The following is a 14,803-nucleotide window of genomic DNA, read 5'->3' as shown; positions in this document are numbered from 1 at the left end:
AGAAATTGGTAACTACGCTGCTGCAACAAAATTTGATGCGTCTGAGAAACTGATGAGAGATTGGAGGAGGCAAAAAGATGTAAAAAAAAAAAAATTGGGGTTTTGATTTTATGATTGATTTTTCAGGTTTCAAGACCCAACTTATATGTGAGTATATACGGTATTTATTGACTTTTGTTGCACTGCACATTTTTGGACACTTGGATTTATGATTGATTTTAATGAAGCGCTAATCACTTTGCACCTACCCCTTGCTATGTTTCTGTGTTGTGTCCTCATCCACTGGCCTATCCCATGATTACATTACAGACGGTGGCGATTAAAGGACCTAGAAACGTGGGGCAGATCTGCACCGTCACATTTGGTGGCAGCGGTGGGATGAGCCAAGCTGAGGCGATGAGGAATGAAGATCTGAAGAGGAAGCAGCAAGCGGGTTAGGTGCCCACAAACTCAAGCCCGAGAAGGACATTTTACAATTTGAACATTTGATGTACTAATTATTTACTTATTAATGGTTTTAAAGTCTGTTTTTATTTATTCACTGTTCTGAGTTTAAGGAGAAGCTTGGGTTTTGTTTTAGAAATGGGGTTTTAGTGCTGTTTTTAGTGCAGTGGTAGGGCCAAGCCGCAGACCTGGGCCACCGGTTGCACTGGGTTGATTGAGGCATGGAGCCTTGCCGTGCAACTGGCAGCTTAAGGGGGGAGGTATGTGGTGTAGCAGGTCCATGGCTTAATGTTAAAGCGGCCCGTTTTTAAATAAATAAGTTAATAGCCAGCTCGACCTCCGTGGGTGTGCATGCTTGCACAGCTGCAGGAGGTTTGTGAGGTAATTGAGGGGAGTATTCCATCCATGTTATTTTGGGTTGTCCATTTTCGCCGAAAAGCTATTTGATTCTAAACTTAATGAGTTGCTGTTTCCATTTAGGCAGTTCACAGCTAGAGATGAATCCTGAGCAGCGGGTGTTTTTGCGAAGCTGGCAGTTAATTTAAGGTTTAAATCCCTATGACTGTGTTTTGTCAGATGATGACGATGTCCAAGGGTATCACGATGATCTGACGCCAGTCAAGACACACAAGGAGCCCATTGATTGATCGACTTTTTGTGACATGAATGGTGTGTGTACTTGCATTAATCATTGGCAAAAGACAAGGGGACAGACAGGATTATTGAGGCAAATGAATGTTTAAATTAGAGGAAGAGATTGAAGAACATTCTGGGATAACCTCAACAGAACTGCTGGTGACTGATGTAAAATCTGACATTGTGGAAAATGAGGATAAACTGTAGTGTACCCAGATCCAAATCTCTTTATCGTGAATGAATGGTTCATTTCATTTGGTGTTCAACCAAACACGTTACACAGACTGGTTGTTATTGATTCTGGAGTAACGCCAAGCCGCAGCATGCACATGCAACAGTCACACGTGTCAACAATGAATTTCATTGCTTTTATTGTACATTCACTTTCTACAACAGGGCAGTTAAGGCAAGTTTTCTGAAAGGTCTCTCCAGTTATTCTTTCAAACGGATTTTACTGCTCATGTGGGAAACAGAAAATAATTGTTTGTGAATCTCATTCCCTGTTGCCATCTTCTGTTAAAACCACTCAGATCCATAAGATGTAACTTGAATGACAGCCTTTAATGCAAATCTATGTCTTCATGGCTTTATGGAGTTTACCACAGGATGACTAAGATAGACACTTTTGCCCAAGGTTTACAAAAAAGGCAAAGTTACCAGATGAGGACAAACAGGGCCGACGTATTGCATTATGATCTACAATGTCGTGATGTTCCTTTCGAGGAGGATGTCTATCAAATTCCAGACATTTTGCTCTGATTTCATCCAAACACATTCACTGCTGATTGGTTGATTGACTTCAGCTTAGAGCACAAAGCCTTGTCTCCCAGCAATATTGTACGAGAGCTTCAACGTGGACATTTATTTTGCTAAAAATATGTCAAACTGGAAGACAGACACGGACATCAAGGCATCCTCCCGTTTACTAAAAACAGCTAACAGACTCCTTTTCAGCAGTTTCCTGACCCCTAGGCTTGTGGAATGATTTGGGGGATGACAGATGGAGCAAACTTGTATGCTTGAACCTCAGCTGAGGGGCAGGAGAAGTGTCAGCCATCATCCCTTTAGCTCAAGTTCAGTGATGTGTACTCATGTTGTCCTCTGAATTTGGACTCCGATCTTCAGAGGGTGGGTGATTGAGGTTCGGTCACGGAGACAGTATGGAGTAAAGCTGGGCAAAGTTGAGGATTTGTGAATTCAGTCTCCTCTACACCCAGGCATGATTCTGTTCTGGGTGTTTTATCCAGTGACACAAGGCCGCTTTCTTCTCCTCCAAATGGAATGATAGACCAGTACCAAGATGCCTAGTCAATTCAGATACATGTCCAAACTATCTAGGTCATTCAGGAAAAGAGAATGCTTTGGCTTACACCCCGTTAGGACTGTTGTTTGTAGATGAAGCCTTAATTGGACACTGAACTTCTTGTTAAGGAACTTTACCATCAATATCTTGTTGACTGCATTCCCTGATATCATTGCATGGCTTTCGATCTCTGCTTCACTTTGGCATCTTGAAGTTCAGATTGAATTCTTTACATTGTAATATGTTGTCTTCAGGAAATCATCTCACAAGAAACAGAGGCAGTGGGGCAGCAGGATTCTTCTGTGTAATATCCAATGTCTTCTCCTTGAGGTAGTCTTCTGAAATAATAAAAAAAGAAAAATGTTACTTGTTAAAAGCTGGTCTGTCACATGAGGATTAGGGGCCTCATGTATAAATGGCGCATATGCACAAAAATATTGCGTACGAACGTTTCCACCCTCAAATTGCGATGTATAAAACCTAAACTTGGCATAAAACCACGCACATTTTCATGGTAGCTCATACCCTGGCGTATGCAAGTTCTGCACTCAGTTTTGCAGATTGGCGGCACCCAGCGTCAAAGCAGTGCTACTGTTCCAGTGTGATTTCCTTTTCTTTTTTAGATCCATATCCCTGATGCGGTTTTATCAAATACACTGAAATTAACCGCATATTGTTTATTAGTTTAATGCATCTGCTTGTAATTAACCAGTTACAGTATAATGGTCCACAGAATGGTCAAACTATTCTAAATACCATTGCTGCTTTAGTGTTGTTACTCTCACTGCACCTTCTTCTTCTTTCAGCTGCTCCTGTTAGGGGCTGCCACAGCGGATCATCTTTTTCCACATTACTCTCACTGCACCACTCGGCATATTTATATCACTGTATCTGAGTGTGAATCACAGCTGTACAGCAGCTGATCGGAAAGAGAATTATCGGTATACAGCATCAAGCACACGCTGCCTCAGCCATGCTGTCTATTTGAACTGCTCTCACACAGCAAACGCTTCAGAGCCTTTCCTGTACGGACCTCGCGGTTCAGAAACAGTTTCATCCGAAGAACTCTAAATGCACTCAATCAGTCCATCAAGTGCTCCTTGTTGAACTGTTTGTACTTATTAGTACAATCACCACACTGTAAACTTGCACTACAGTTATAATATTGCACAACCTGAGCCACTTTATAAAGTGCGTATTTACCTGTGATGACAATATCATTTTTAAGATGAAATGCTGCAAAATATTTTTATTATATTATACAGATAAAACTTTAATGTCATTTAAATAATCTATATTATTAATAATTAAACATGTGAGGACACGGTGTCGCAGCGCTAGCGAGGCACTGGTGCTCCGTTCACGGATTGTTCCTGCCTCGCGCTGTATTCTTGCAGGTGATGATGCGAAACTGGAAGGATAGATGGATAGAATAATTAAACACGTACTATGAAAATATTTCAATGTTCCTTAAACGTTTTGAAGAATCGCCGTTCTAAGCTTACAGGTGGCTTAACGTCTATTACAGAGCTGATTGTGTGGCGATTGTGTGGGTATTTGGAGAATGAAAAGTAAGGACAGGAATTGGGTGTTAGTACGTTTGAAAGAGACAGTACTGCTACAATAAAGTATTTCATCGAAGGTCGCACACGGCGCAGCAAGCATCTTACATGAGACATGAACAATCACTGCGCCACCGTGTTCCCATGTTTAATAACGTGCTTTAACTCCTATCATCATGAAAATGATATCACATATACATCTCAGTATTAAAATTATTCAGAGAGCTGTAATAACACTAATGTAACAGATTCTGTGTCCAGTCGGAGGAAGAGAAAGCCCAGAAGCATTTAGTGATTCACACACATAGAGCACATAGAAGATCAAATACAAAACAAAGCATTTAACTTGCTACTTTAGTTACGATGGGATCTGAGAATCTAGTAAATTAAACGAGATGAAGTTTATGATGTTTTACTTTAATGACAAAATAAACTACGTGATTAAAGTGGAAATTTAGAGATTAAAGTTGACTTTTCGTGCTTTTTTCCCCCCACTGTGTGCCTTTTTGTTCTCTGTACCCTAATAAGCTTTCATATGACACTCCGATGGTGGACTATGACTCGCCTTTTCACGGCGACTTTGATATGTGACAACTTCTTTTTTATTTCAGGTACTGTGCGACTTTGTGAACGTGAGCTTTTGAGTTTCTCCGACACACTATGTCAGTCGATCAGCTTCCTTTTGTTGTGTATACCACTGTTTAAACCAACAAATACAGTGGACCCTTGACTTACGAACTCAATTCGTTCGCGAGGGCTGGTTGTAACGCAAGTTGGTTGTAAGTCAAGACTATTTTTCCCATAAGAAATAATGGAAATACCCATAATGCGCTCCGAACCTCCCACAGCAACACTTACTTAACCTCTTCATAATAAAAAGGGTTGTATAATGTGCATAATTTACCAAAACACCAATACTTTTTCTAATGTACTAACCAAAAAGTTATAAAATGTGCCTAGCCTACCAGAAACAACAATTTCACACTGTACTCACCATTTAATTTGACATCTTTGGGCTGCAGGAAGGAAGGAGGAGGAGAATGAAACGGAAGGTGGTTATTGTTTAGAAGGAGCCTCCTTATGCAAATCTTTTCTTTGTAAAATTGTCGAGATGGTGGATTTCGACATGCTGTGCATATTAGCGAGATCGGTCACGAACGCCACTCTCATATTTCCGCACAATTTCCTTCTTCGTTTTGATTGTGATCGCTGTTTCTCAAGTTAATAATGACAGTAGTCAAGCACTCAGTTCAAAGCTGGTCGTGCTGTGAACAGCTGTAATAATACATTCCAAAGCAAGCCAGTGCTGACTCAGCCTGATGACATCATCATGTGCTGCGCCAGCCCGCTAGCTAACATCCCTTAACAATCGCTTTCTTTACCTTCATTACCTTCTCTTCTTTCCTTAGCAATTATGCATCTTGCTTGCCATGGTCTTAGTGAATTATATATATAGATAAATCACTGCACTGACCGAAATTACGTCCACAAGCACATGTATCTGGGCTCCGACTGACGCTTACGAATGCTCTCGGCTGTTTGTTTATAATCGCACAAGCGGATACACGTGACCGCATTCGGGTCGTAACGCAGGATGCTGGTCGTAAATCAAGTTGTTCGCATGTCAGGCCGGTCGTATGTCAAGGGTCGACTGTAGTACGTTATTTCTTTGCCTCCACTTGGTATTCGCTGAACTTCTTCTATTTCCCCCCATGCTTTTGCCATTGCCTTTTCACAGAAGACTGAGCTTAAGAGCTATTTATATTGATTTGCATATTGAAAGAGGTGTAATTCTAGGAGGAGACGAGGCGGGACAGCAGGCGCATGCACGAGCGTTACTTTTCACACTGATTGGGATGTATGGAACGGAAGAATGTGGAAGTTGGCGTTCACACAGATTTATGCATCTGGATTTTTTTGTGCGTACGAACATTTCCTCTTTTGTCTGTATGTCATGTTATAGTGTGAATTCTACACACGGCGCTATGCATGAGGGCCCAGGTGAGGAAGATGAAACATAAAGACAAGTAGCAGGGATCCTGACAAGATGACTGACTAAACACGTGTCAAGCCCAATATGTAGTCAAGAGTCTCAGCAACCTCACCAGAAAATAGAAAGCCCAAAGAATTAACAATAAGCACATGCACAAGTTTTTACTCCACTCGGTTGGCAATTCCCAATGCAGTGACAGTGTGTCTGTGCCATCATACTGGGTGACTTTGAGGGCATGCCCCGACAGCAGGACATCTTGTCATACCAATGAAGGCACAAAATGGCATTGTGGATCATTTCAACTTATAACAAGGCAGAGGAACGACGATGTTTAACCCCACTGGGCCGATCACGCTTTTGTTTTTGTTTTTTTATGATGTCTCCTCGGGTCAAAGAATCTTGTGGTTACATTTCTTTTTGTACCTGATGTCCAAAATGAACAGCATTCTCTAATGATGCCATGTAGTTTTTCTTATGGGTGCCATCATTCTGAAAGTTACTTGTTGGCGTTTGCTATGCCATTGCCATGAAAGCTCAAGTGGCATGTGACATCACCAAGTCGAAGAACCAGCAGTCCTGGTTGTCCAAGATACTAGATTCTCTCGCAAATGGGTGCTGCGTTCATTTTTTGTTGTTTTCTGGAGTCGAATGTTACAAATATTTTTTCACTGCTTTTTACAATTTGGCCCTGGTTACATATTCCCTTTTATTTTAGATTATTAAACTTTTCCCTACTATTTCCCGACTGTTATTCTTGATACACGTCCTGTGTGCTGTTTGCTTAACTGTTTGCCTTTCTGGTTCTTACTCTGAGTTTGAAAGTTTTGACTTGGCCATATCTCCTGATTTGGCTTTGTAAGGGACGGCCTGTAGCTCAACCCAGCTGGGACGCCCAGACTTTGGGACACTGCCTCCCCCAAAATGCTAGATGGCAGCTTCCCTGGACTGTAGTCATGCCCTGGATTCCCGCAGGGTATCATGGGACACTGAGTTCGCTATCACAAGTCTGCTGGGTACCATGGGTGCCACCAGGGGATGTTGTGGGTAGACTTTGGGAGACAAGGTTCTCACCTAGCCCAGAAGTAATAGCATATCACGAGGACGGAAGTCCCGAAGTACTTCTGGGCTGATCAATAACTTGAATTTTCCATCTGACCCAGAAGTGCTGGCAGGTCACGTGGACAGAAGAGCAGAAGCACCTCTGATGTCGGGGACTATATAAAGGACAGCTAAAAACCCAGCAAGGGAGCCAGAGTTGGGTGGATGGTGGACGAAGCTTGCTGGGAGGTATGGAGGGAGAAAGAGAAAGAGTTGTGTACAGTATATTGTGCTTTGTGCTTGTTTACTTGCCTGTTTATCTGTGGTGCTTGGAGGGCACTGTGTAAAGAAACAAAGAATTAAAATCATCTTCTTGGTGCTTTTACTTTGTGTCCTGCATGTTTGTCTGTTGGGTTTAAGGGGCAACAGTGACCCAGAGCGTCCACAACTCCCACTCAAAACTACACAACCTTTTGTAGTCAATACACCAGTGTCCAGGATTGGGGAAAACTCTCAAAATAGTTTTGGTAGATGCCCGTTCTCCTCCTACAATATATTTGTATGTGTGTGTTTCCCCTGCCTTTGATGAAGGAGGTAAAGTCATTGCAGCATTTAATCTTGAAGTGAATTAATTTATTAAATTGGTGTGAAATTTCAAGCAGGGCACATGACAACCGATTTGTCACACTTTGTTTACTTTCTCTCAGAGTTCCTGTTTCCTGTTCCATTGTTTTTTACATGTGCCGGAGTGTGTGCCTTTCAGTCAGTTTGAAAACTCTGAGACCATCTTGTAATAAGGCACACACTCTGTGATGAGAGCTCCAGCATCTGAAGAGTGACAGGATTTGAGCAACTGCAGTCCTTAAATGTGACCTGCCTAACGTTTAAAACTCATTGCGGATTATTTTGAAATGTAGTAATGTCATCGCCACCTCATCCTCAGTTCAAAATGCATTTCAGCAATTCTGACAGCCTTCAATAATCTAACTAAGTATAATACAAAGCCAATAACAGCGTTGTGACCTTCTACTTATTACCACAAGCTAGAAAATGGAATTCTGCTAAAAATGTGTACACTCTTGTTTGAGCGTGCCTTTTGTGAATGTCGTTCACTTTAAAATATTCCATTTTGTTGTAAAACTATGTCCTTTGCATGATTTATTGGTACTCTCTCGTCTTGGTAAATATCTAATTCTACCCACAATGCTAAGTCTTACGCTGTTGCGTTGTTAAGGCTTTTCAGCTTCATTTAATTTAAAACTTTTATTGTATTGTTCACTTCCTTATGTTTTTCTTTATTCTTTGTTTCAAAATATTAGAATGTCCGTGTTATACATTTTTAAATGTACAAAGTATTTAATTAAATTCATTTTTGGGGAAAAAAAGTTAAGTCTGTAGGTTTACGTTGTTGCTGGCGCAAGTCTACCTGTGAAATGTGGTCTTTGCATTACTTGTGACTTGGAAGCGGTGAAGTTACTCGCCCTCGTGTCAACTGGGAACTGTAGTTTTTATGACGAAGATGAGCTATGCGCAGGCGCGATGCGTTCGGTCGGCAGGTGTTTATGGGTGTCCCGGACCCTGAATGAGTGGAGGTTCATGTCGCTTTGTTTTTCCCGCGGTGCGTCGGCTTCCTCTATCAAAGGTGTGTGCCATTATTTTGTTTTTGATAAAATTAGGAAAATTATTGTTAAGGAATATTTTTCGATTGTAAACTACGTGGGGGTTACATTAATAATGCTTGTTATTTCAAATTTTGAATGTTAGCCTCGCGTAATCCGTTTCCAAACTGCATCAGATTAAATTGACACCACTGGCAGGATATTTCGGTGAAATTAAACTTCACAAAATGTGTTGCTCGCTCGTTGTGTGTTTTTGGTAATTGCAGGCAACTGGAGGGAGGGGACGGCCTGCCACTCTGGATACGCCTCGCCGCGGTTTAATGCCAGTTTGTTCAAGTTTGTTTATTGCACATTCAAATGTTCGAGTGTTGGGCTCTCAAAAATAAAGCCGGTTTTCATTTAACGTTGCACGGCTGCACTTGGGTCCTGATTTGGGATTCTGAGGTGGTCCGTCTTGTGGTGTGTGCGGCTGTGTTAGTGTCTGCTCCCGACCTGGGTACAGTATTTAACATTGATGCCAGGACGTCAGCCACATCATTTGATAATGTAAGTATTAAGCAGAAATGTTTTCCGCGTCATCTTCATTTTTATAGTTGAGCTAGCAAAATCCCCGCGCTTCGCAGTGACGAAGAACTGCTTTTAAATTTTTATTAAGAAGAAAAGAAAACCTTTTTAAACTGAGGGAAAAGATACCAATAACTATCTGTTAAGGATCTCTTTGTATACCACGTTGTCAGTTCAGCAGTCCGGTTGTAATATGACCAAGCTGTGCACTGAGATTACTTTTGAGAATGCAACGTATAGTTTTGTCCAGGAGGAAAGCAATGTTGCCTCAAATCAATGGCAACCTTTTGTAGGGTGTGTCCATGAGACTTATTGTCATCGTGAAGCAGAGCCTTACTGGAAATTTGAGGCATTTCAATTGAAATGGGAGATCAGAGGGTATAACGGTGATGCGAGGAATACATTCAAAGTGTGGCACTCAGCTGTTTTTTTGTGTAGCTGCCTTCACACAGCTTCTCCGCTGCTTTATAAACGAACGCCATATAAGGCCGTCGTTTCTCCTTGCTTCGCGGTTCTGTACTGTTTTATTGTTCGTTTATTACGATTGTTATAGTTATTGTGTAGCTATTTGAGACTTAATTTACTCTTCAGGTACCCATTTCCCTTATTTAATCTATGGCTTGTACGTTATTTTTTGTTTGTTTATTAGGATTATAGATATTTATTGATTCCCCTCTTTAGCTGACTGCCTGCTCATATAAGGCGCTCCTCTGGTTTTTTGTGAAGCAGCCTTTACACAGCTTCTCTGCTGTTTTATAAACGAATGACATTTTAGGCCATCACCTTGTCAATTGTGTAATGCGTCTTTTGAAATGTTCTGATTCATGGAAGTGATCACTCGTACTGCGTTCAGTCAGTTCACGTGAGCTGCTCTCTTGTGTGATGTTGCGATGTCCACGGCTTTATTTAATGTTAGCTAAGACCCGGCACTTAAAAGTTTCTCGCTACAGCAATTAACTCCGTTACAAAGTGATCCAAAGTCTCGTTTATACCTCGTGTCTTCTCATTAAACTTGTATCTCGCGAATAAAGTATTCAGTGTTTTTCTTCAGCGCTCTTTGGGAGCTCTTCCTTCTTTTCTACGTACTGCGGTCACAGTCAGTTCACGTGATTACGTGGGAGGCGTGATGATGTCATATGCAGCTCCGCCCCCCACGGCCAAAGAGCTAACGTCCATTACAGTATATGAAGAAAAATAGCTTCCATTTATGACCATTACGCGTAGAATTTCGAAATGAAACCTGCCAAACTTTTGTAAGGAATGAGCCTGCCAAATTTCAGCCTTCTACCTACACGGGAACTTGGAGAATTAGTGATGAGTGAGTGAGTGAGGGCTTTGCCTTATATTAGTATAGACTAGCAAAATACCCGCGCTTCGCAGCGGAGAAGTAGTGTGTTAAAGAAGCAATGAAAAGAAAAGGAAACATTTTGAAAATAACGTAACCTGATTGTCAATGTAATTGTTTTGTCACTGTTGTGAGTGATGAGTGTTGTTGTCATATATATATATATATATATATATATATATATATATATATATATACACACACATAAACATATATATATATACATATCTATACATATACACATATATACATACATATATATATATATACACATATATACATACATATATATATATATACACACACAGCTATTTCGTATCAGTGCAATACGCTGTTTGTTAAAACGGTTGACTCCCGCTCTTACGTGCAATAACAAATCAAATCATTCAGTTGTCTTTGCTCATATGTCATTTTAGAGCTGGACGCCTGGCATCTTTTTGGCCACAAGTTCGTTTCTGTTTGGTGTGAGGTTCTGTGTTGTGGAGATTCTCAGGATGGATTGCAGGTGCTCATCAGTGAGGCGACTCCTGTGTGCTGTTTTGTTAGTCTTTATCACTGAGAAGAGCTTCTCACACAGATATGTGCTACCAAACATGCACAAGGTTCGAGCCGCATGTAGACGGACTTTTTTTGTTCTTCAAAGTCACCAAAGCGCCGTGCAAACTCAGTGCGCAATAACTCTAAGCGCAATAACTTGCCGCATCATAAGGTAGACTTGATTAACGCGTTAGTGTTCGGCAAGGCAGCTGAAGCGCTGCATTATGGGATCTGTAGTTTATTGTGTTACCAGCGCTTCATATACCGGGCTTTAATAACAATAATACAGTATATAAAATGATCTCGGGCGGATATAATTACACACCGGGCGGATGTGGCCCAGCGCCCTTGAGTTTGACACATATGGACTAAATAGAACTTGAAAAGATATATTTTTCAAATGTGATCGCGCAATTCAGATAGAGTTGACGCACTACAGCCTGCATGCCTCAATGAGTCATCCTCCCCTCGCTCTTACTTTTTTACCGTTCATCTAATGAATACACTGAGTATGGCTTTACCAAAACAATCATTGATGGCGAATAAAGTATCCATTATTCGAGTATGTAGATCGGGTTATATATATATATACATATATATATACCAGCGTATCATAGAGAAGTAGTATGTTAAAAAGGTAGAAAAGAAAAGGGAACATTTTAAAAATAACGTAACATGACTGTCAATATACAGTATTTGTTTTGTGAGTGTTACTGAGTGTTGCTGTCATCAAGGATTTGATTATCATTATTTCTTTCAATCAGGTTCGTATTTGTAGGATGTGTTGTGTTCAAGTTACATTCCGTGTTTGTCAATCGTTGTAAAGATGACAGGTTTCATTCATCGATTCGTTTCTTACTGCATCAATAAACAGCTCGTCTTCTTCTTTATCTGAGACCTGACACACTGCATGCACGGGTTTTTACACTGTCTTCCTTTAGCGGGACATTGACTTTTTCCACGTGTGCTTTGTTTCCGCAGTAGTTGGATTTATGAATATGCTTGTATGTATAGGCGCTTCATATTTTTGCTGCCTTTTCAATTGTGTAATTGGTTTTGTTCAGCTCTTTGGAACTGTTGCCTTTTATCTGTGCACTGCATCAGTTCACGTGAGCCACTCAGTGTACATGCATCGAAGGTTCCCAGCTGTGCTGGTGCCATCTCCTGCTATGTCCATGGCTGTATTTAATGTTACCTTAGTCCTGGCACTTAAAACTTTCTCTCGCAGTTTCGCTGAGTTTGTGTCAAACACCACCCTGACCATCTCATCTTCCTCTCCATAAGCACAGTCCTTCACCCGTGAATATTTACCCGTGGCAGTTTGCTATTGGATTGCCGCTGACGGACGGCCTTATATGGGCAGGCACTAAATTACAAACGCCAGCGGCAGCCTGTCTATGAACTTAATTTAAAGTGTAGGTTTACATCGTGCTTTGTTTCCGAAGTAGCAGAACTCATGAATATGGTAGTATATGCCACTCGCTCGCTCGCTTCTTATTGTTTCGCTGCCTTCTCAATTATATAATGCATGTTTTCTTGAGCGCTTTTTTGAGGTCTTCCTGGTTTTCTATGTACTGCGTGATTACGTGGGAGGCGTGATGATGTCACACGAAACTCCGCCCCCACGGCGTTGAAGGTCATCTCCATTACAGTAAATGGAGAAAAACTGCTTCCAGTTATGACCATTACGTGTAGAAGTTCGATATAAAACCTGCCCAACTTTTGTAAGGAAACTGTAATGAATCAACCTGCCAAATTTCAGCCTTCCACCCACACGGGAAGTTGGAGAATTAGTGATGAGTGAGTGAGTGAGTGAGTGAGTGAGTGAGTGAGTGAGTGCTTTGCCTTTTATTAGTATAGATAACAAAGTTTTGTGCGCAGTCGTTTCGGATCATTGCATTTGATGTTGTTGAGTTGCGCTAAAGATGTCAGCCATGTAGAAATATAAAACACCACCATGCATCTCACTGCCGTCTGCAGCCAAGATAGTAAAAAAGGTAAAAAACTGCGAAAAGTGTTCAGTGAGTAGTGTGTGTTTTACTACAAAATAGTGTGAGCACGGACATGCTGTAACCAGATAAACCAGTTCCACTTCAGTGTCCAGAGTAGAAGCACATTAGTTCGAAACTGAGATGAGAGTTGGAACTGAGATGAGTGTGTGCTCCCCAGCGCTACGTTCTTCCTTTGTCTTCCATCACTCTTAACGGTCTTTTCTTTTTGAACCTACGTATTAAAATCAATTAAATTGTCTTGGCTAAGAAACTGTGGCAGCCTGATTTCCTTTTCTGTAATACATCCCATGGCTTCAAGGCTGTATTTTCAGAATATCCCTTGCCACTTTAGTGCTCTTAATGTTCAGTATGCCTGATTTTAATTTATGCAGTTGTCACAAAAAAGGACATTGCAATACCCATTTTGTAGTATTTGAACATACAAGGTTGTTTGTTCTTTCTGCACTTATTTTATTTATACTAGGCTGACCCGCCTTTTAAGGCGACCGACTTTTAAGTTGACCACTTCTTAAGGCAATTCAATACGTAGATCAATTTGATATTTTATACAAACTCATTAATTTGGTTATATTACATTTGAGCGGTATTACTTTAATACTCGTAGTTTCTGTTATTTTTGTGATAAAATTGAAACTTTTTTTCTATATTGAGGTCGCCCTTTTGAACCCCCCTGATATTTACTACGCGGTGAGGCATTTGTACTCCATCAACATTAATTATTTCCAGAGACATAATTTTGTCTATTTTTCCAGCGCATCGCACCAAAAAACAAGGGAACAATGTGAGCATCAGAACTCTGCTCACATCATTTTGCTTCGTACCGCAAGCTGCAAGTAGTAAGTCTGTGATAAGCGGAATACCGCTACGCTTTCCACTCACGGGACGGAAGGACAATCCCGACCGCTTTTATATAGTAAGAAAGAAGAAGATATCGCACAGTCTGGAGTAGAAAATCATCTTTTACCTGGAAAAATTAAACTACAAATCCCATCGTGCATTGCAAAATGGACGGGGCGTGTGTGAAACTCCGCGCCTGCGTAGCACTCACGGGACGGAAGGACAATCCCGACCGCTTTTATATAGAAGGATGTATATGTACAGTATATGTGTGTATGTATATATATATATATATATATATATATATATATAATATACACACACACACACACACACACGAATGTGTGTGAGTATATAATATATTTTAACATAGCTACCAGGTACAGATGAGACACCACCCAAATCAAAGGGTGTAACGCATTCACTTACCCGTATTCACTCATACAAGATCAGGAGGTCAGTGCAGACTTCAGTCAGGTAACTGAGGGGCATCGGGGTACTGTGTCGATTGACAGATTATCTTAACTTGAACTTCTTTGGTATGTTGGGAGAATACTCAGAAAAAAATTCCGACAATTCAGTTCAGTTATTTAATTATCTGTTGAGGGGTCCAATGTCTTACATGTACTATGTACTGTAAAGGGAGGATATCAAAATAATATTAGGGCTCCAGACTGCAACTAAAAGTCAGAATTTATGAAAACTAGGGGGCTCTGCCCCTGCTTGCTTTGCTTGGCCTCCCCCAGGTTTTGTTTACCGGATATACAATTAAAAAAGACTGTTAGTTTCATGGGAATTGTTACATATGCATTATTTTCACTTTTATTTTAAAATTTTTGTAAAAACAATACTTTATTTCCGGCCCCGGGCATGATAACATCTCTTTCTCGCAGGACGTATAACGCTGCTCATG

The 14,803-nt window shown here is 40.8% G+C and overlaps 1 protein-coding gene across 1 annotated transcript in view; it reads right to left on the bottom strand.

Annotated features, from left to right (window-relative positions):
* Nucleotides 1-1,429: 1,429 nt before the first annotated feature.
* Nucleotides 1,430-14,803, bottom strand: part of ccdc177 (coiled-coil domain containing 177) — a 41,071-nt gene continuing 27,697 nt past the window's right edge. The window contains exon 3 of the mRNA XM_039741605.1: nucleotides 1,430-2,721. The gene's annotated coding sequence lies outside the window, so the exon portion shown is untranslated. The remainder of the gene's footprint in view (nucleotides 2,722-14,803) is intronic.

The sequence above is a fragment of the Polypterus senegalus genome, chromosome 18 (assembly GCF_016835505.1).
Source record: "Polypterus senegalus isolate Bchr_013 chromosome 18, ASM1683550v1, whole genome shotgun sequence".
Classification (NCBI taxonomy): Eukaryota; Metazoa; Chordata; class Cladistia; order Polypteriformes; family Polypteridae; genus Polypterus; species Polypterus senegalus.
This window is presented reverse-complemented; position numbering and strand designations above follow the sequence as displayed.